The 20130-nt window shown below is 41.0% G+C and overlaps 1 long non-coding RNA gene across 1 annotated transcript; it reads right to left on the bottom strand.

The window, feature by feature from the left end:
• Positions 1-223: 223 nt before the first annotated feature.
• Positions 224-19462, bottom strand: LOC122476421. Its single transcript, XR_006295491.1, has 3 exons — positions 19255-19462; positions 12301-12313; positions 224-234 (listed from the first exon to the last, which is right to left on the bottom strand). It is a non-coding gene; the product is annotated as an uncharacterized LOC122476421 (long non-coding RNA).
• Between the last annotated feature and the right edge of the window lie 668 nt (positions 19463-20130).

The raw sequence follows: 20130 nt of genomic DNA, 5'->3' as shown, positions 1-20130 counted from the left end.
TCATAACAGCCCTCTAGGGAAGGGAATATGACTCTTGCTTTGCAGATGAGAACACAGAGGCCCAGAGAAGCAAATGCTTCTTGTGAGTTCAGTGAGCACAGACAGGATGTGGAAAGGCTGGAGTTTGAATCCAGGGTGTCTCCAAACTCCTTGCTATGGCTCAGCACCCACCAAGTATCGTCTCCTTTCTCACCCTCAGATGTGTCTGGGCTCTCCCTGCCAGCACCCTTTCCCCTAAAACAGTGGCTCTCAACCTTGTCTCCCCCACTTTTTACATGTTGACTCGGTATTTGCTTAATCACGGGATCTTAGACTCAAATACACACAGGGATCAGGCAGGTAATGTAAAAACAGTTTGGTTCAAGATTAAAAAACAACAACAAACTAGTGAATGTGTGCTTTTATTTTATTTATTATTTTTTTAAGTATGAAATTTATTGTCAAATTGGTTTCCATACAACACCCAGTGCTCATCCCAATAGGTACCCTCCTCAATGCCCATCCCCCACTTTCCCCTCCCTCCCATCCCCCACTTTCCCCTCCCATCCCCCACTTTCCCCTCCCTCCCATCCCCCATCCCCCATCAACCCGCAGTTTGTTCTGTTTTTTTTTTTTTTTAATTTTTTTTCAACGTTTTTTATTTATTTTTGGGACAGAGAGAGACAGAGCATGAACAGGGGAGGGGCAGAGAGAGAGGGAGACACAGAATCGGAAACAGGCTCCAGGCTCCGAGCCATCAGCCCAGAGAGCCGACGGGGGGCTCGAACTCACAGAGATCGTGACCTGGCTGAAGTCGGACGCTTAACCGACTGCGCCACCCAGGCACCCCCAGTTTGTTCTGTTTTTAAGAGTCTCTTATGTTTTGGCTCCCTCCCTCAAAAAGAATGTGTGCTTTTAAAGGTACCTGGCTTTGACCTCAGGATGAGGAGGACGTTAGGGAGCGGTGGGGACAGTAGTAAACTTAAGGGCCCTTGCCCACCTGGGGAGGAGTCACTCTACTGTAATCAGTTCCTGCCATCGGGGCCCAGCATGGCCAAGTATTCTTCTCAAGAGAAGATGGAAGTCAGTATTTATTATGGGGAATCTCCCGATTTTTCAATGTGGACAATCACTTTTGAAATATTAAAACACCATGTGGATTAAAGAGGTCTAGGATTCAGATGTACCTTGAGGGCCACCAGTTCATGTTTTCTGTCTTAATTTTTTTTTTTTTTCCTACAATCTCTCAGAACCGCGGTCCTTAGGGCGTCTTTATCAGATCACAGATCACCTTGCGTGGTCAATTGACGTTAAACTTAGAATTTTTAAATTGATAAATGCAATACATGCATTCATTATAGAAAATGCTAAACAGGAACATAAAGCACAAATAAACATTATCTATATTCTTTCTACCCCAAAATAAACATGTCATAGATACTTTCAGTCTTCATGTACAGATCTTTATATACGGAGCATTTTAAGAATACAGATTCCTGGGTCCACACCTGGGCTGATTCAGGAGGCCCGGGAATCTGAATGTATAACATGTTTGGAGATGATTATGATGCGCATCTGGAATTGTGATGCTCTTTTCTTAAAAAAATATGAGCTTTGAAAACATAAGCTGTAATAACATTTTTAAAATGACATTTAATATTCTATACTTTGTGCTTATATAATGTTCCATCATTCAAACATATCACATTATTCATTATCATTGGCCATTTACAGCACAAACAATATTTTATGTAATAAATAGTAACATGAACAATTTCTGTAAATAAATTATCTTGTATACCCATTTCATTAGGATAAATTCCTACAAGTAGAATCACTGGGTCAAAGAATATGTATATTTTCAGGCTTTGGATATCAATGGCCAAATTGTCCTTGTAGAAAGGACTTAAAAAAGTTAAAATATCCATTTTCTGTAGATAGCATCAATCTCTTCACCTCTGTTAAAACTGGGAATTATTTAAAATATCAGTAGAAGCAAATAGATCTTATTGTTATTTGAATTTGCTTGTTGCATGTTAAAGAGGGTGAACATGTTTTTCTTGTTGTCCCCCATTTATATCTCTGTTAATGATTATCTATTTCTTATTCTTGTTTACAGTGAGGGTATTATACCTTTTTCTGTCATGTGTGTTGAAACTACTTTTTCCAGGTTACAAATTTGTCTCTTAATATTTAAAGATGTTATTCATACTGAAATCCTATTCAGTAGAGTCAAATCTGCAGATTTTTTTTCTTTATGTGAATGTGTTTTCTCTGTGTAGATTTTTTTTTGATATGTATGAGGACTGATACAATTTGAAATTAAAAAAACCATTTTCTTCTACTTAAGAATTACATGTCAAATTTCATTCTTAAACCCATTGCAAATTATTTCTGGCATACAATACAAGATGCAATTCAAACTTTTATTTTAGTTTCTTCCTTTGCTACTGGAATAGTCAAGCTTTTTTCTTTTTTTCCTTAAATGTCTTTTTGAATGAATTTTGTTGATTTATTTTCTTCCTGGAAAATAATCTATTTCAATGAGATTTAAAAAATCTATTAGCTTGAATTACACAAAGTGTTGTTTATAGTGAAAAAGAAAATCTCATTTCTAATATTTTACATTGAAAATGCTTTCACTTTTGTCTCAGATTTTCTAGAAGTATTTTTATTAAATTTAAAAAAATTTTATTTAAATTCCAGTTATTTAATATACAGTGTAATATTAGTCTCAGTTGTATAATATAGTGATTCACTATACCACTTCCATACAACTCCCTGTGCTCATCACAAAGTGCCCTCCTTAATCCCCATCACCTATTTTACCTATCCCCCACCCACCTCCTTTCTGGGACCATCAGTTAGTTCTCTATAGTTAAGAGTCTATTTCTTGGTTTGCCTTTCTCTGTTTTCCCCCATACTTGTTTGTTTCTTAAATTCCAAATACGAGTGAAATCATATGGTATTTGCCATTCCCTGACTGACTTATTTCGCTTAGCATTATACTGTCTTGCTCCATCCACGTAGCTGCAATCCAGTTAATAAATGGGTGGAAGACACCGATAGACATTTTTCCAACGAAGACATACAGATGGCCAACAGACACATGACAAGATGTTCACCATCACTCGTCATCAGGGAAATGCAAATCAAAACTACAAGGAGATAACACTTCCAGAAGTATTTTTAAAAAATTTAATGGACCCTTGGATAATTTATCAAGTCAGTTTATCAATTAAATTCATTAGTTTTTGCTTTTAAAAAAAATGTTTATTACTTTGAGAGAGAGAGAGAGAGAAAGTGGGGGAGGGGCAGACTGAATGAGGGGGAGAGAGGATGCCAAGCAGGCTCTGCCCTGTCAGCATAGATCTTGATGTGGGGCTCGATCCCATGAAACCTGAAATCAAGTCCTGAGCTGAAATCAAGAGTGGGACACTTAACTGACTGAGCCACCCTTGTGGTGCCATTGTTTTTGTTTTTATATTTATTCTTACCTTAGTTTATTCTTTTTCCTAACATCTTGTCTTCAATGCTTAATCTATTTATTTCCACCTTTTCTTGTTGAACAATGACACATGTGAAGTGATAAATTTTAATATGTGTATAGCTTTGGTTGCTGCATCTCATGTATTTTAATATATAGAAGTATCAAATTTTACTATTTTTGAAATGATTTGTAGTAATGATTTTGACTTTCACTTTTTCAAGTCAAGTAAGAGTGTTAATAATTTCTCGGGGGTTGGTATTTTAAAAACTTAAAACTCTTGTTTTTAGTGTTATTGCTTTACAATCTGGAATGCATTCTATACATTTAGTTTTGCAGCTTATTGAGCTATTCATTGTGGCTTAATAAATGATCAATTTTTATGACTTTCTTGAGTGCTGGAAGGAAACCATATTCCCTTATTGTACCATACCCAGTTTGTTAAATCAACGTAATTAATTTATATTATTCACATCCTTCTTGTCCTAATTTTTGTTCACTTTCCTAGTCAAAGATTTAAGTGTATTTAGTTATCTCACTACTAATTTTTGTCCTCAATATTTATAGAACATAATTTGTTTCAAAGAAATTTCTTGATGCATAGAAATCTAATATTTTTCATTATGCATTGTATCCTTTATAACATGATTTGCTTTATCTTCTTTGAGGCTTCTTGTTTGAACTTTGAGCTCTACTTTCCTGGTAACAATATTGTGATCCTGATTTTTTTCTTAAGCTGCCTGTCTGGTATTTCTCCATTTCTTTCATTTTTAAACTTTTTTGGGGTATGTGTTACTTGGTTTAGAGACATCCCTTTTCAATACCATGGAATTTAGTTGTATGTGGCAAAATTTTTGAGAGTTTTTGTCTTTAAGAGAATTGTTAAACTCATTTGAATTTATTTTTTAATGCTTATAAAATTTTATTTTCTGTTACTTTATACTTTCTTGTTTTATTACTTTCTGTGTTTCCTAGAGTATATATTGTTATTTTTTTCCTGGTGTTTTTGAACAGTTATATTAATTATATCCAATTTGTGATTATTTTAAATGTTTTTGAGAGCAATGTTGGTTCTATATTTATCTAATTTTGTTAAGAGCAAAATTAACTTTAAAACAGTATGCTTTTAGTAAACCTCTGATCTCATACATTACATCTCTGTTAATGTAACCTTGGGATTTAGATCTGGATTATTTATGCTACATTAGTAATTTTTATATTCTATTCAATAACAATTTTTCACATTATTTTATCTAGAGTTAATAATCATTGAGGTTCATCTCTCATTCCCTGGTTTCATTGTTTACTGTCCATCTTTTTATACCATCAGGCCTCTATTTCTGAGGTCTTGTCTTTTCTTTTCTCTTTGGGGTATACCTTTAAGGGATATTTTATTTTATTTTAGTTTTTTATTTCTTTTATATTAGCTTTATTTTTATTTATTTTTTAAATATAATTTATTGTCAAGTTGGCTAACATATAGTGTAGATAGTGTGTCCTTAGTTTTGGGGGTGGATTCCCATGATTCATTGTTTACATGCAACACCCAGTTCTCATCCCAACAAGTGTCCTCCTCAGTGCCCATCACCCATTTTCCCCTCTCCCCCACCTCCCCCCACCATCAGCACTCAGTTTGTTGTCTGTATTTAAGAATCTCTTATGGTTTGCCTCCTTCCGTCTCTGTAACTATTTTTTCCCCTTCCCTTCCCCCCATGTCTTCTGTTAAGCTTCTCAAGTTCCACCTATGAGTGAAAATATATGGTATCTGTCTTTCTCTGCCTGACTTATTTCACTTAGTGTAATACCCTCCAGTTCCATCCATGTGGCCACAAATGGCCAGATTTCATTCTTTTTCATTGCCAAGTAATATTCCATTGTATATATAAACCACATCTTCTTTATCCATTCGTCAGTTGATGGACATTAGGCTCTTTCCATAATTTGGCTATTGTTGAAAGAGTTGCTATAAACATTGGGGTATACGTGCTCTATGAATCAGCACCATTAAGTGATGTTTTGAAAGAAGTGGAAACAGGAGCACCTGGTTGGCTCAGTTGGTGGAGCATGACACTCTTGATCTTGGGGTTATAAGTTCGAGCCCCATTTTAGGTGTAGAGATGACTTAAAAATAAAATCTTTCAAAATAAAAAAAATAGAGGAAGTGAACATGGATAGCATGTTTTTTTTCTGAGCCCTTGCCTACCAAGAATAAATGGAGTGTAATTTTTGGTCATAATTCATTTCAGAGCAGAAATATGAGAACTACCTGATTTTTGTTCCTTTGTAAGAACCCCATTTTTTTCTTTATTTTTAAAATCACCACATACACATAGCACTGCTGTCTCTATCCATGTAATTCCTAAAAAGATTACATTTTTATATGAGGGTGACTTTTAATTGAGTTGATCTGCAAACCAGTGGACATTTCCAGTCTATATATATTCATGAGTCTTTTCCATTTGAACACATTTAATTTTTATTTTACCTTTGCTTATTGCTTCTATTTCTTTGTTCTAGTGCCATTTTTAGAAATGCTTACTACCTACATATTAACCTTTTATCCCCTTCCTTCCAATTATCTCATGGTTTTTGTCTTTTCCCTTTCTCTTGGCAGTCTGGGATAGCATCTCATATTGCTGTTGTGGCTTTCTGCTTTATCAATTCTGTTTACTGGATGCCTCACCTGTGTATTTTAATTCTGTGATGATATTTTTAGCTTTTGATAACTCTTAAAAAAACACCTCATCCATTTAAATTTCATTCTATCCTTTTTTTTTTTTTTCAACGTTTATTTATTTTTGGGGACAGAGAGAGACAGAGCATGAACGGGCGAGGGCCAGAGAGAGAGGGAGACACAGAATGGAAACAGGCTCCAGGCTCTGGGCTATCAGCCCAGAGCCCGACGCGGGGCTCGAACTCACGGACCGCGAGATCGTGACCTGGCTGATGTCGGACGCTTAACCGACTGCGCCACCCAGGCGCCCCACGTTCTATCCTTTTATGGATCATATTGTATTTGTTATCTTTCCAAATTGCCTATCTGTCCTAACGGTTTCCTGCTTCTTTCGTGGACAACAGATCTTTGTGCTCTCTGTCAAGGACACAAAACAATTTCCTGAAATTTTCTTCTATATCTTGCAGTGGATCATTTCTGGGGTCTTTGGGATGATCTTCCTCCTCCTCCTCCTCCTCCTCCTTTTTTTTTTTTTTTTTTTGTTCTGCATTAGTTTTTTTTTGTTGTTGTTCTGCATTAGTTTTTTCCCCCCTAAAGCTTGTAACTCTTTTCCACGCTTCGTTATCCTTCCAACTACCTTAGAACCTTCTGTCTGTCAATATTCTACTGGCTCTTGTCCGGAGGTATTTGTGTGGTGATGGGTCAGCTTTACAACTCAGGGGCAAGGTACTATGAATAACTCACCATACAATTTGTAGTTTCTTAAACATTCATTTAGGACAGTGCTTCTCAATTGACAGTGGTTTTGTCTCCCAAGGGATAGATGTTAATGTCTGGAGGGGTGTGTGTGTTACAGGTGCCTAGTGGGTAGGGGTCAGGGATAGTGCTACATATCCTCCAGTGCACAAGGAACTCTCAAAAAAGAATGGTGTGGCTCTGGGTGTTAATAGTGCCCTAAACTGAGAAATTCAGATTAATGACACTCTGTTCTGCAAAGGTGGCATTTCACCCTAGTCCCTCTACCTTTTCTTCCCTGATACTCTGAATCAAGGGAACACAGGTAAAATCCAATTTTCAGCATATATTGCTACCAGAAATATATATGTTTTTTCTTTTCTAGATTGAATTACTTTGTGTGTAAGAAAGACATGTTCCAGGATGCAATTTAACATTTCCGGCTCTCCCTGCTTCATGCCCGCAGAGTTGCTGTCTCTCAAAGGATGTAGAACTCGGGGCACGAGGAGTAGCGGTGTGAGAAAGGGTGGATCAGGGCACGGTTTGTTCACTCACTGTCATTTTGCAGATATTTGATTACTGCGCACCATGGACTAAGCCCTGTGTGCCAGCCTCCTCAAAAGGCAGCGTCCGTGTAGTAGCCAGGTGACTGGTGATTTGCTTGAGTCTCTGAGCAGGGCAGATGGTGGGGAGATACTTTTTAGAGTCTTATGAGAAAAAAACCTGGGCATCTTGAGGCAAGGCTTTGGTATATTTCTTTCTAGCAGCATCAGCTGCCTCACAATTTAGTACACATTTCTGTCAGATTTTGTTTCTTTCCTTTTTCATTATGAATATTTGTGTGTTTTCCTCTGTCTTCTGAACATTTTAGTGGAAAGTTGACAAAGGCTGCATCAGGGGCTAGTAAACAGATGCATTTTAGAGTTTTGTTTGATTGTTTTTTAACGTTTATTTCTGAGACAGAGAGGGACAGAGCATGAGTGGGGGAGAGTCAGAGAGAGGGAGACACAGAATCTGAAACAGGCTCCAGGCTCTGAGCTGTCAGCACAGAGTCCGACGCGGGTTTTGAACTCACAAACCATGAGATCATGACCTGAGCTGAAGTCAGTCACTCAACCGACTGAGCCACCCAGGCGCCCCTTTTGTTTGATTTCTAATAAGTACCTATTATGTGTCTGAAACTCTAAGCTCCTCAGAAGGAGGAACTGTATTTTATTTGTCTTTGTAATCCTTACGGAATCCTGTAGTGATGTTTGGCGGCGACTTGTTCAATGATTAGATTTTATCTGCATTCAAAACATAAGGACCAGAGAGAATTGACCACATCTGTCTCTCTGGAATTTACAATGTGTTGAAGTGAGGGGTAGTGGTTTGGCATTAAAGTTGGGTGTGTAGACAGTCAGGGCAGTGTTGCCTGTGGGTCTAGTGTGGACATTTCGACAGTCATTGCTGCAGAACGTTTTAAGCTGCGTTCCCCAACATCATCTGCAGAAAAGCTCGTATGAGCGCCAACAGCAGCAGTGGCTATAGTTGCTTCCCTTTTGTATTTTGTTGGATAGAAATATATTAACTCCAGGACCATCTGGCCAATAAGAAGCAGCCAACGCAGATATCATAAACGTGGGGATAGATCATCTTTTGATAGTCACAGAGTAACCTTTTTCTTTGCCTTGTAGCTGTGTCTGAAGCCCCCCTCCCCTGCCCCCCTTTCCGGGTGAGCCTTGCAGCAATTATACCAATGGCATGGACATCTGGAGCCCCTTAGGGAAGCATGGCATAGAGACATTATGTAATTCAGTGGGCAAGACAATCTTTAGGGCATGTCTGCAAAGCACTGGGGCACAGAAGCTGAGAAACAGTAGCAGGGAGGGTGAAGTACAGATAAGCCTGTCTCACCCATGTAAAGGGGGTAGTGCACAGCTGGTTGTTTCAAACACCACTTTCCTGGGCCTTTCCCCCTTAAGAGGACCTGTTCTAGAGCCCGTGGATCACATCCCTGTGCCACAATTTCCCTTTCTAAGCACCTGGCCTAGTGGATATATCTTGGATTTGAGGTTAGAAATCCTGGTTCGAGTTCTGACTGCCACTCGTCAGCTGTGTGATCTTGGGTAAGCTCCTTTCCCTCTCTGGGCCTCAACCGCCTTACAGGTAAGTAAGGAGACGGGCCAGAGAAGGCACAAAATTCTGATTCAGGGATGTGGAGGGGCATTTCTTCTCGTTGTACAGAAGTGAGTCTTCTGGTCATCACCTTCAGCAGGGCTGTTGAGAATTTTGCCACACTGGTCTGTGGATGCAAGCGGAGGGTCAACCTGGCTGTGGGATTCACGTAGGAAACCAAAGCTGCTTCTCTTGCCCCCTGTGTCTCTCTTTTCAACTTCCTTCCTTATGCCTTACTTTTACCACCAGCGTATTGGGCACGTGACTGAGTGTACCCACCATTCCTTAAGCACTGCCCTGCAAGTCACTTGAAGTCTTAAGTATGCCCCAGTCCCACCCTGTCCCTTTGATTTTTAAGGACCAGAGAGTCCTCCCATGGCAGGGTGGCAGGGGCAGTCACAGGATGATACAGGATGAAACCGTTTTACATTTGGACATTATAGTAATGGCCATCATTTATGGAGTCCTTGCCATGTGCTAGGAATGGTACCAAGGGCTTTACTTAGACAACAACGCTAATAATAGCTAATGCTTATTAATGCTTATCATGTTCCAGGGCCAGGTACTGTTGTAAATACTTTACATATGTATTAAATCACTGAGTTCCCATAGCTGTCCATGGCCGTACACGCTGTAGCACTTTACAGATGACAAACTGAAGCACAGAGAGGTGCTTAAATGACTTTCCCAAGGTCGTGCAGCTAGTTAATAGCAGAGCTGGGCTTAGACCCACATAATCTGAATACAGAGTCCGTGCTTTTAACTACTCCATTATACAGGCTCCATTGTCTTTTTTTAGTTCTCTCAACCCTGTGAAGCATTTAAAATTTAATTGCCCTAGTATGACAGATGGACAAGCTGGCCTTAGACGGAGTAAGTAATTTGCTGTAGGTCACACAGCTAGAGTTAGTATTTAAACTCAGGTCTGAGTGACTTAAGCCCAGGTTTCTAATCACTGGATCTTGTTAACAAATTCTCCCCGGATGAAACAGCCCCACGAGATAGCTCTCTCTGATCTTACCATGCCCACTGGTCAGATGAGAGAGTCGAGGCCCAGAGAAGTGAAGTATCTTTTTCAAGGTCGCGCAGGACTCCTTACTTCCTTCTCGGGTCCCTGGTCATTCCCCCATACCTCATTGTGTGGCCCCTGAAACCTTCTGTTCCACAGTCAGGAGGCGAGACGTGGACATATTTATAGCAGAGAAGACACAGTGACTGACATTCTTGCTCTGCCGTAAAGGACAGATAGGAGATGTCTTTTCTGAAAGCAGTCTTTGATAAAGGGAGAGGAGGATAGCGTGAAGATATCACGTCCCCGGGTGGGAGGAGAGGGCATGATGGATTGCGCAGAGTTTGCACCGTAGGGAAGGCGGAGGCTGAAGGGGTTGACGTCAAACCTGCAGCTACGCAATTTTAACTGGAACTGGCTTTGTTTAAAGCACACCTTTTCTGCATTGAATCAATTTTCTCTCTGTAAATTTGGGTTTCTTGCAGCATAGCTGCATTTCCAACCCACCCTTATTGCCAAGAGTCCAGTTTCCATCCAGGAAGGGGGAAGGGGCTGGATCTCAATCAGGGTCGCGGAGGGCTAGCGAGCAGCCGGGTGTCAGTGCCCTGACAGATGCGCACGTGCGCAGGAGGGGACGCGTGGCTTGGGTGGCTGCGGGGATGCCGCAGATGGGGGTCGCTGGGCTGCAGTTGGGGCCGGGTGGACAGCCGAGTCCCCTCCGCCCCCATCTGCCACCCCCATCCTTGCCTGGAAGCCCTGTAGCCCTTGGTCTGGGCAGCCGAGAGCGCTCGGCACTGTTGTTCCCGGTGATGCGTGGATTGGGAGAAGGCGAGAGAGGACCGACGCAGTGCGGCTGAGGCAGTCCTCGGGGCTCTCGAGCTGGGGCGGAGGAAGGTAGAACAGAGGGTGCGGGTGACCTTTCAGGAGCTGGACAACTGGCCGGCAAGGGCGATCGCTCAACCCGTCTTCTTTTATGGGGTAGAAGGCAGGTTGGAGATGGCCAGAGCATTATTCCCAGAGATCTGGGATGATTCAGAATGAGGCAGAGGTCAGGGATCAGGCAGAGCTGAGGATGTCAGCAATGGGTGACTCGATGGCTTGGGTTATTAGGGCAATTTCCAGTCGCCATAGAGATCCTGAGGTATTTTAGACTGAAGGATGGGGGCGGGGGGAGGATCCTTTATGTTTGGTGGCTGGGAAAATAAAAAAGAACATTTGGAGTAGAGAGAATGGGGTTTGTCTTCTTGCCGCTGCACTAATTTGCTCTGTGACCTGTGTGACCACATCCCTGGGCCATCTGTGATGGGGATACTGGTGTGTCTGCTTCCCCTGCAGGGCTGACACAAGGATCAAGCAAAGCACATCCCAGAGATTTGTGATAACCTCACAATGTGGGAAATCCCATACCTTGCTCTCTGTGGAGAGCCCTAATGTGAGCTGGGGTCGGAGAAACTTCTCCCCAACTTAGGATTCATCTGGGCCCCTCAGGTGCATTGCCTGGGAGGGCTTACACAGGCAATGACAGAGCCAGAATGAGTAATCTAGGTCACACTTCGTGACGGGCAGTGACTAGAATCTAAACTTCCTGTTCTTGGTGGTGGGCTGTACATGCTAGATAATATTGCCACCCTAAGCTATTGAGTAAGGTATTCTACACCAGGGCAAACATGTCTTTGCTGCCCCTGACACAATCAGGAATTTTCCTTACAGAGTAGGCTGAGCACACGATTGATTCTCAATGACATTTGGTGCTCATCCACAATCGGCAAACATGACCGACCAGAAAACGGGCAGTGGATCCAGGGAAGAATGGAGCTGGAGACTGATGGGTCAGTTGGCCCAACGGTCTCCTTTTATCCTAACAGTGGCTTCCGTTATTCACTTACTTTGTTCATGGGCTCCTTGTGCTCTTTCCGTGGATTAATCTTGCATAATTCTGTGAAGCTTGGACCTTTATTCTGTCCCCATTACCTTGGAGGAATTTGAGTCATCACAGAGGTCAAATAGGACCAGAGGTCACATAGCCAGAAGTGGAAGAGCCAGAGTTGGAGCCCAGGTAAGGGAAGCTGTTGGCCAAGGTTGGCCAGCCAGTGGCAGAGCGGAGCCAGAAGCACAAAATTTCAAAACAAGAAAGAAAATCAGGGTTCCTCAGCATTAATTTCCTCCTTGTGTAGATAGAGATGCTGACAGGCAGAGAGGGTGAGGCTGCCCCATGTTTTCCCAGTGAGTCAAGGCATAACTGGGATGTGACCTCAAGACTCCACTACGCTTTCTTTTACTGAGGTTCTCCAAATCTGGATGAGATCAGGCATGTTTAGGGTGGTATGGCCGTAGACTAGGTTCTCCAAATTCAGATAGGTCCAGATTCGGTGACTTCATCACTCATTCACCTTTCCAAGAAACTAGAGAGTAAAAGAGGACAAATTCTCTCCTTTAAAGACTAATTGAGACAGGCCACGAAGGTGACTTTTAAAAACAAGTGAGTCTTGGGGCGCCTGGGTGGCTCAGTCGGTTGGGCGTCCGACTTCGGCTCAGGTCACGATCTCACGGTCCGTGAGTTCGAGCCCCGCATCGGGCTCTGGGCTGATGGCTCAGAGCCTGGAGCCTGCTTCCGATTCTGTGTCTCCCTCTCTCTCTGCCCCTCCCCCGTTCATGCTCTGTCTCTCTCTGTCTCAAAAATAAATAAAACGTTAAAAAATTTTTTTTAAAAAAAAAAACAAGTGAGTCTTTGAGCCAGCAGTGATGTGAGCAGAAACCTATGACCCACTTTGTCAGTGTGGAATTGTAGCAGAGATACGTCTTACCCAGAAACATGCCTTTCTGAGACAGAGCAGCCAAAACAATAACTACAGGCAATAACAATAACTACAACAACTTGTTGTTGTACAACAAGTTGTTGTACAACAACTACAAGCAACAATTTAAATAGCAAAGGCAGTCCTACCTACCATTCCCTCCAATGACGGAAAGTTCTGGAGTAAACATGAGATGGGAAGACATGAAAGACAGGGGCTCAGTTGGTCTTGATTTGTATGGTATCTTGTGTTGGGAAAATTTTTTGCCACACCTAGTGATACGTCAGTGTTTAAGGATTTGAAGTTTGACATATAGCATGGTTGCTGTCTTATACATATTGCCTTCCAGTGTTGATACAAAAGATCACGTTCGTTCACTGTATTCTATTTATGAGAGGTTTATGGGCTCTTCAAAGATAAGTTTGAGTAGGCATTGTTTTTACCCTTTGCTCTGACTTCAGAAATTAGCTTCCATCTGTGAGCATCCCTGAAAGGCTTTTTCTGCTACCCAAATGGCTCCTAAGCCAGACTGCTATGGTGTCTTATATTATTGACTTGTTTAAGGCAGTGAAGACTCACGTGCAGAAAAACCTCAGTAAGTCATTAATACTTCAGTGTGGACAAATTTTCAAAAGCACTCAAAGCCTGCGATGTGGGATATGGTGCAGATAGATTTTGATTATGGAGGATAAGTGAAAAAAGGGATGAGGAATATGAGATTAAGGATAGCAAGCTAACAGATTAGATGGGGGAATACAAAACCAATATCCCCTATCTCCTCGTTTCCCTCAGGGCAGCCCAACCAGTGCCCCCCCCCCCACCCCCCCAACCCCGATGATTCATTTATTTTTCTTTCTGTCCCTAAAACTAGTAGCTGGTGTTTGAGTCCAACTTCTTTGTGCCATTCCTTCTGCTTTGGGACCTGAGTTTACTCCCTGTGGCAGGCAATGATTTTTAATACTCATTATCTACTCCCCTGAGCACGTCATGAAAACCATGGAGCCTTTTCTGGGAAGGATGTGTATCTCTCTGAAGTTTTCCCTAGAAATTCAGTGGGCGCTCTGTCCCTAAGGTTGGATACCTCTCAGTCCATCTAGTGGAATGTATAATGGATGTGACATGAGGGTTAGGTTCTCACTAGTTACTCGCTATGTGTATTTGGGGAAACCTCTTCCATAAGCATGGAGTTTTCCATTTACAGGATCAGGGATGGGGTGACCCAAGATGATGTGGATAGTGCAGTTCAGGGGCTAATCTTCAGAAAAGCCCTGGGGGAAGGAATTGGAGCAGAGGGAGTCTGCTGGTGATGGTTCCTGCTCTCCATTCTGGAATCTGAGCAATGTCTGGCCACTAGAGTTCTGTCTGATCAACGCTGGAAATCTGAAAGGCTCAGTGTTATCTGCCTGGTCCTCTTAGCTCTTTATGGAGTGTGAGTGAGTGGTCGGGCTTCCCTTTGGGGTAAGTGACTCTCAGTGCCCCTGAACATGCTTGAATATTCATGTGCTTGCTTCTGCCTACTGCATTGTTCAGTCTTCCCAGCTGGCTTGCCTCCTGGGTTGGAGCCCCCAGCTCTTTGAGAAGAAGGTCAGGCTCTATTACTGCTGGGCAGAACAGCTTGGTTTTGTTTAACTCCTAGAGAAGAATAGTGCCCAGGTTGAAGAGGCAGGAGGCGGGGAGAGACTGGGGGAGGGGTGCTCTAGTTCAGCTATAGCTCTTTGGAGAGGTGAAAGGAAGATGTATGATGCCGTTTGTCAACTGAAAGATGGATGGAGGTACCCGGACTGTGAACTCCATGTTTGAAGTAGGGGGTTATGGTAATAAATGGCGCCCCTGGAAATGTAGCTGTTGGTGGTAGGAATCACTTCTCTTAACAGACATGGTTCCCAAGTCCCCTCCTTTTTCTTGCTCCCCTGATGGGCATTCTTTGTTCTTCTGCTGAGTCTGTCACTCTGTTTTGAGCATAGTCAACTACTGATTGATTATCTGTCTCCGTGAAGGGGAGTTGTCATCATGCTGGGAAGAAATCTTTCATGTTGGTGTCCCGGCAAAACGAAACAATGGAAAATGCAAAAGCAGTTTATTTTTGGCCCCAGGATTCTCATGCTTTGTGTGAACTATTGGGAACAGCCTATATGCATATGATCCCCTGTATTTTATGTCTACCTTTGATCTCCCCTCAGTTAGCACCATGCCGCCAGGAGCTGGAGGACAGGGAGGAGCCCGAAATGCTCTCACAAAATGTCCCTGAATTGCTACGTGTGGTACTTCTCCTGGGAAAAGATCTTTGAAAACCAGGACTCCATGATCAAATACTTCTGGAAAATGATGCTGTATACACGGCTTTACAGAGTTAAAATGCACAGTGGCATGTGAAAAGGTTGGGAAAGTTCGGTAGTAAAGAATACAGTTTTTGTTTCAAGTTTTCCATCATTTATGATCACAGAACTTTTTTACCCCCCCCCCCCCCCCCGTAACACTTACTAAACCCCTGCAGACTTAGTGTGATGCAGAGCTTGCTTTGGGAAGCCTTGATGTTAAAAAGGGGACTTGGCAATAACGAATGGCCAAGCCAGCCGCGGAGAATAGATTGGATGTTTTTCAGCCCAGTATTGGTGCAGACTTGATGCGTGACTTTTGTAAGCTTTCGTAGCTTGTTTCCAGAATGATCTCTGTATGTATATTTGATCCTGCTTAAAATGGGCCCTTCCTGGAGTCTGGTTGTAAATGGATTTGATGTGGTAACACTTCTGTTTAAAATCTCTTTATTGAGGTATAACTGGCGTTGACAAAGCTGTACATATTTAAAGTGTACAATTCGATATGTTTTGGTATATGTACACGTCTGTCAAAGGATCCTGAAATCTCTGATTGTAATTGTGTATTTATCTATTTCTCCCTGCAGTTGTAGCCATTTTTGCCTCATGACCTTGAAGCTCTGTTGCTAAGTGCATAAACATTTAGGGTTGTTATGTTCTCTTAATGAATCTACCCGTTTATCATTTTGAAGCGATCTTCTTTATCCCTGCAAATATTCTTTGCTCTAGAATATATTTTGCCTGATATTAGGAACCATTCCAGGTTTCTTTTGATTCATATTCGTGGTATATATCTTTATCTATCCTTTTACTTTTTAATTTTAGAGAGATTGAGAGTGCAAGCAGAGAGAGGGGCAAAGGGAGGGAGGGAGGGAGAGAGAGAGAGAGAATGAGAGAGAGAGAGAGAGAGAGGGAAACTTAGGTAGGCTCCACACTCAGTGTGGAGCCCAATGTGGGGCTCAATCCTATGGCCCCAATACCATGACCTGAGCCAAAATCAAGAGTTGGACACTCAACCAACTGAGCCACCCAGGCACCCTCCCCACCCCCCCCAACCTAATCCTTTTACTTTCAAACCCTCTATGTCTTTATATTGAAAAAGGTTTTTTTTGTAGGCAGCATTTAGTAGGTCATGTTTTTTTTTATCCAGTCTGATAATTGCTGGATTTTAATTGGTAATTTAAACTGTTTATACTTAATATGAATATTGATATCATCAGGTTTAAATCTACTTTGTTACTGACTGTTATCTGATTTATCCTATAAGTTATTTGTTCCCCTTTCCCTGTTTTTTTTTTTTTAAGTATTCTTTTGGGTTAATTATTTTTTATGATATCTTTATTGGTTTTTAAGCCATACTTCTTTGTTATTTTACAGGTTGCTTAGGTATTATAGTATACATCTTAAACTTATCATAGTCTATCTTCCAGTGAGATTGTGTTATTTCACATATAAGAACCTTACAATAGTATACTTCTGTTTCCGCCCTCTGAGGCTTTGTGCTAATGTTGTCCTATTTTATTTATTCTTGTTAGAAGCTCCATAATTATTTTTGTTTGAAAAGTTAAGGGGCGCCTGGGTGGCTCAGTCGGTTAAGCACCTGACTTCGGCTTCATGATACTGTGGTTCATGAGTTTGAGCCCCACATTGGGCTCTGTGCTGACAGCTTGGAGCCTGGAGCCTGCTTTGGATTCTGTCTCCCTCTCTCTGCCCCTCCTGCTCATTCTCTCCTCTCTCTCTCTCTCAAAAATTAATAAACATTTAAAAAAAAGTTAAAAAGTCAATTATCTTTTAAAGAGATTTAAACAATAAGAAAATATCACCTATATTTATCCACACAATCACTATTTCCAATGCTCTTTATTTTTTAGTATTAATCCATTCTTCTGTTGGCTATTACTGTCCTCTTGTGTGAAGGATTTCTTTTATTATGTCTTGTAGAGCAGGTCTGTTGATGATAAATTCTTTCAGGTTTTATATGTCTGGAAAAGTCTTTATTTTATCTCCGTTTTTTAAACAATATTTTTGCTGGGATTAGAATTTCAGATTGGCCATTTCCCCCCATCACTTTAAACTTGTTGATCCACTGTTGCCTTGCTTGCATTGCTTCTGATGAGAAATCTGCTGTCATCCTTATTCTGTTTCTCTGTGTGTCATGTTTCTTTTTTCCTTTGGCTGGTTTTAAGACTTTTTTATTAATTTAATCTTTTAACTTTATTTTTATTGTTTAATTTACATCCAAGTGATTAGCATATAGTGCAATAATGATTTCAGGAGTAGAATCCAGTGACTCATCCCCTGCATATAACATGCAGTGCTCATCCCAACAAGTGTCTTCCTTAATGCCCCTTACCCATTTAGCCCATCCCCCCATCCACAGCCCCTCCAGCAACCTTCAGTTTGTTCCCTGTATTTAAGAGTCTTTTATGTTTTGTCCCCCTCCTTGTTTTTATATCATTTTTGCTTCCCTTCCCTTATGTTCATCTGTTTTGTATCTTAAATTCCACATTTGAGTGAAATCATATGATATTTAAGATTAAAAAATTTTTTTTTAATGTTTGTTTATTTTTGAGAGAGAAAGACAAAGTGAAAGCGGGGAGGGGCAGAGAGGGAGGGAAAGACAGAATCTGAAGCAGATTCCAGGCTCTGAGCTGTCAGCACAGAGCCCCATGCAGGGCTTGAATTCATGAACTCATGAGATCATGACCTGAGCTGAAGTTGGATGCTTACCAACTGAGCCACCCAGGCGCCCTTAAGACTTTTCTTTTTATCATTGTTTTGAGCAATTTGACTCTGATATGCCTTAGTGTAGTTTTCTTAATTTCTTTTTATACTTGGGGTTTGTTAAACTTCCTGGGGGCTATGAGTGTTATGAGTTGAATTGTATACCTCCAAAATTAATGGGTTAATTAAATTTGTTAAATTAATTTTGTTAAGTCCCAACTCTCAGTACCTCAGAATATGACCTTATTTGGAAATTATTAGGGTGGGCCCTAATAACATGACTAATGTCCTATAATTGGGGGAAATTTAGATACACACACACAGAGAAGATGTCATGTGACGAAGAAGGCAGAAACTGAGGTGATGTTTTTGTAAGCCAAGGAATGGCAAAGATTGCCAACAAATACTAGAAACTAGGAGAGTGGCATGGAACAGATTCTTCCTCACAACCCTCAGAAAGAATGAATCCTGCCAACAATTTGATCTCAGACATCTAGCCTTCAGATCTGTGAGATAATAAATTTCTCTTGTTTAAGCCACCTAGGTTTTGGTACTTTGTTATGGCAGCCTTTGCAAACTAATGTGATGGGTTTAGAGTTTTAATAAAATATCAATATACTTTGGCCACTTTTCAAAATTATTTTCTGTCTCCTCCAACCCATACCCCTTTCCAGAACCCTCAGCACATGGATGTTAGGCCACCTCAAGTTTTGTTTTGTTTTTGAATCCTTTTTCTATGCTTCATTTTGAATTGTTGCCATCAATATACAAGTTTACTAATATTTTCTTCTGCAATGCCTAATCTGCCATTCATCTCAGATAATTGTAGTTTTCATTTCTAGAAGTGTAATTTTTTAGTCTTAAAAAATTTTTTTTCCACATGACTAATTAACATCTTCAAGTTTTGCTCTAGCTTTGTGCACGTGTAGACTATAGTTATAATGTGTCAACGTTCTGGTCTGCTAATTCTGACCTCTGTGTCAATATTGGGTTGGTTTCAATTGGTTGATTTTTCTCCTCATTATGGGTCATGGTTTCCTGCTTATTTCTATATCTGGTAATTTTTAATTGGATGATAGACACTGTGAGTTATACTTTAAGCACAGAATATTTTTGTATTCCTATTTTTTTTTAGCACTGCAGCACGTTATTTTTCTTGCACAAGGAATGCTGTTGGTGCCTAATGTTCTCACATGACAGTAGAAAACCAAAATTTTTTGACGTCTCTTTAAGAATTGAGAATTGTGTACAAAAACATAAATTAAAACGATGAATAAATTTACAATTGTAAATGCAAACCATTTTCCAACCCAAGGCAATTAACAACCCATGGTGTTCTGGCAGGAAAACATGGGATAAGAAAGGAAAGTGGGTCCCACTTCCCAAGGCTCGGACCTTCCCAACCCTGTCAGACCGGCAAGACAGAAATGATAACTGGTTCAGGACTCTTGCCATCCTCTAGAGAAATCCTGGAATAGGCAGCTCTTAGACATTAATACCCTGCACAGATCGAGAATCTCATGGTCTCAAAGATTCTCAAACCAATGGATTTTTCTTCCATGAACATGTTTTTAACCTCAGCCACAAAGTGACTTTATTTTGGGAGGCAATAAAGTTACTTGGAAACAGTTTGATACTTTCAGGTCTTGCCATTAAGATTTGTCAGGTGAGACCAGAGCAACTTTTAATCTAGGGCTTATTGTTTCCCACTACTCAGGCATAACTCTTCTGAATTATCTCTACAGTGCCCCATAAATTAGGAGCTTTTCTAGTCTGGCTGGTGAGAATGGCCCTATTCCCACTCTTGGTGAAAGCTTTCAGGTGGTTCTCTGGCCTTCCATGGTTTTGTCACATAAATGTGCTAATCAGTACTCTATTGAATAATTGAGGAAGACCATCTGTCAATCTTTGAATTTCCCCCTTTCTAGCTTTTTCCTTTCCAATTCTCTCACCTGTGAACTCTGGTCTGCCAATTTCTCCACTAAGTTTCCTCAATCAGGAAGCATCCTGGGCTCTGCCTGCGTTGCCTGTGACATGGTCTAGAAATTCTTTAAAGCAATAAGCAGGGGTAATAATAGGGCCAATGTTGTTTATTTCCCATTTCTTGAGGATCATTGTTCTTCATTGTCTAATGTTTAAGGTCTTGAAAACCATTCTTTTTATGTATTTTGTCTAGTGTTTTAGTTCAGGTGGAAGAGTAAACCCAGACTCTGTTACTCCATCTTGGATGAAAGCAGAAATTGGTAACACTTTTT

Source organism: Prionailurus bengalensis, chromosome A1 (genome assembly GCF_016509475.1).
Source record: "Prionailurus bengalensis isolate Pbe53 chromosome A1, Fcat_Pben_1.1_paternal_pri, whole genome shotgun sequence".
NCBI classification, from domain to species: domain Eukaryota; kingdom Metazoa; phylum Chordata; class Mammalia; order Carnivora; family Felidae; genus Prionailurus; species Prionailurus bengalensis.
This window is presented reverse-complemented; position numbering and strand designations above follow the sequence as displayed.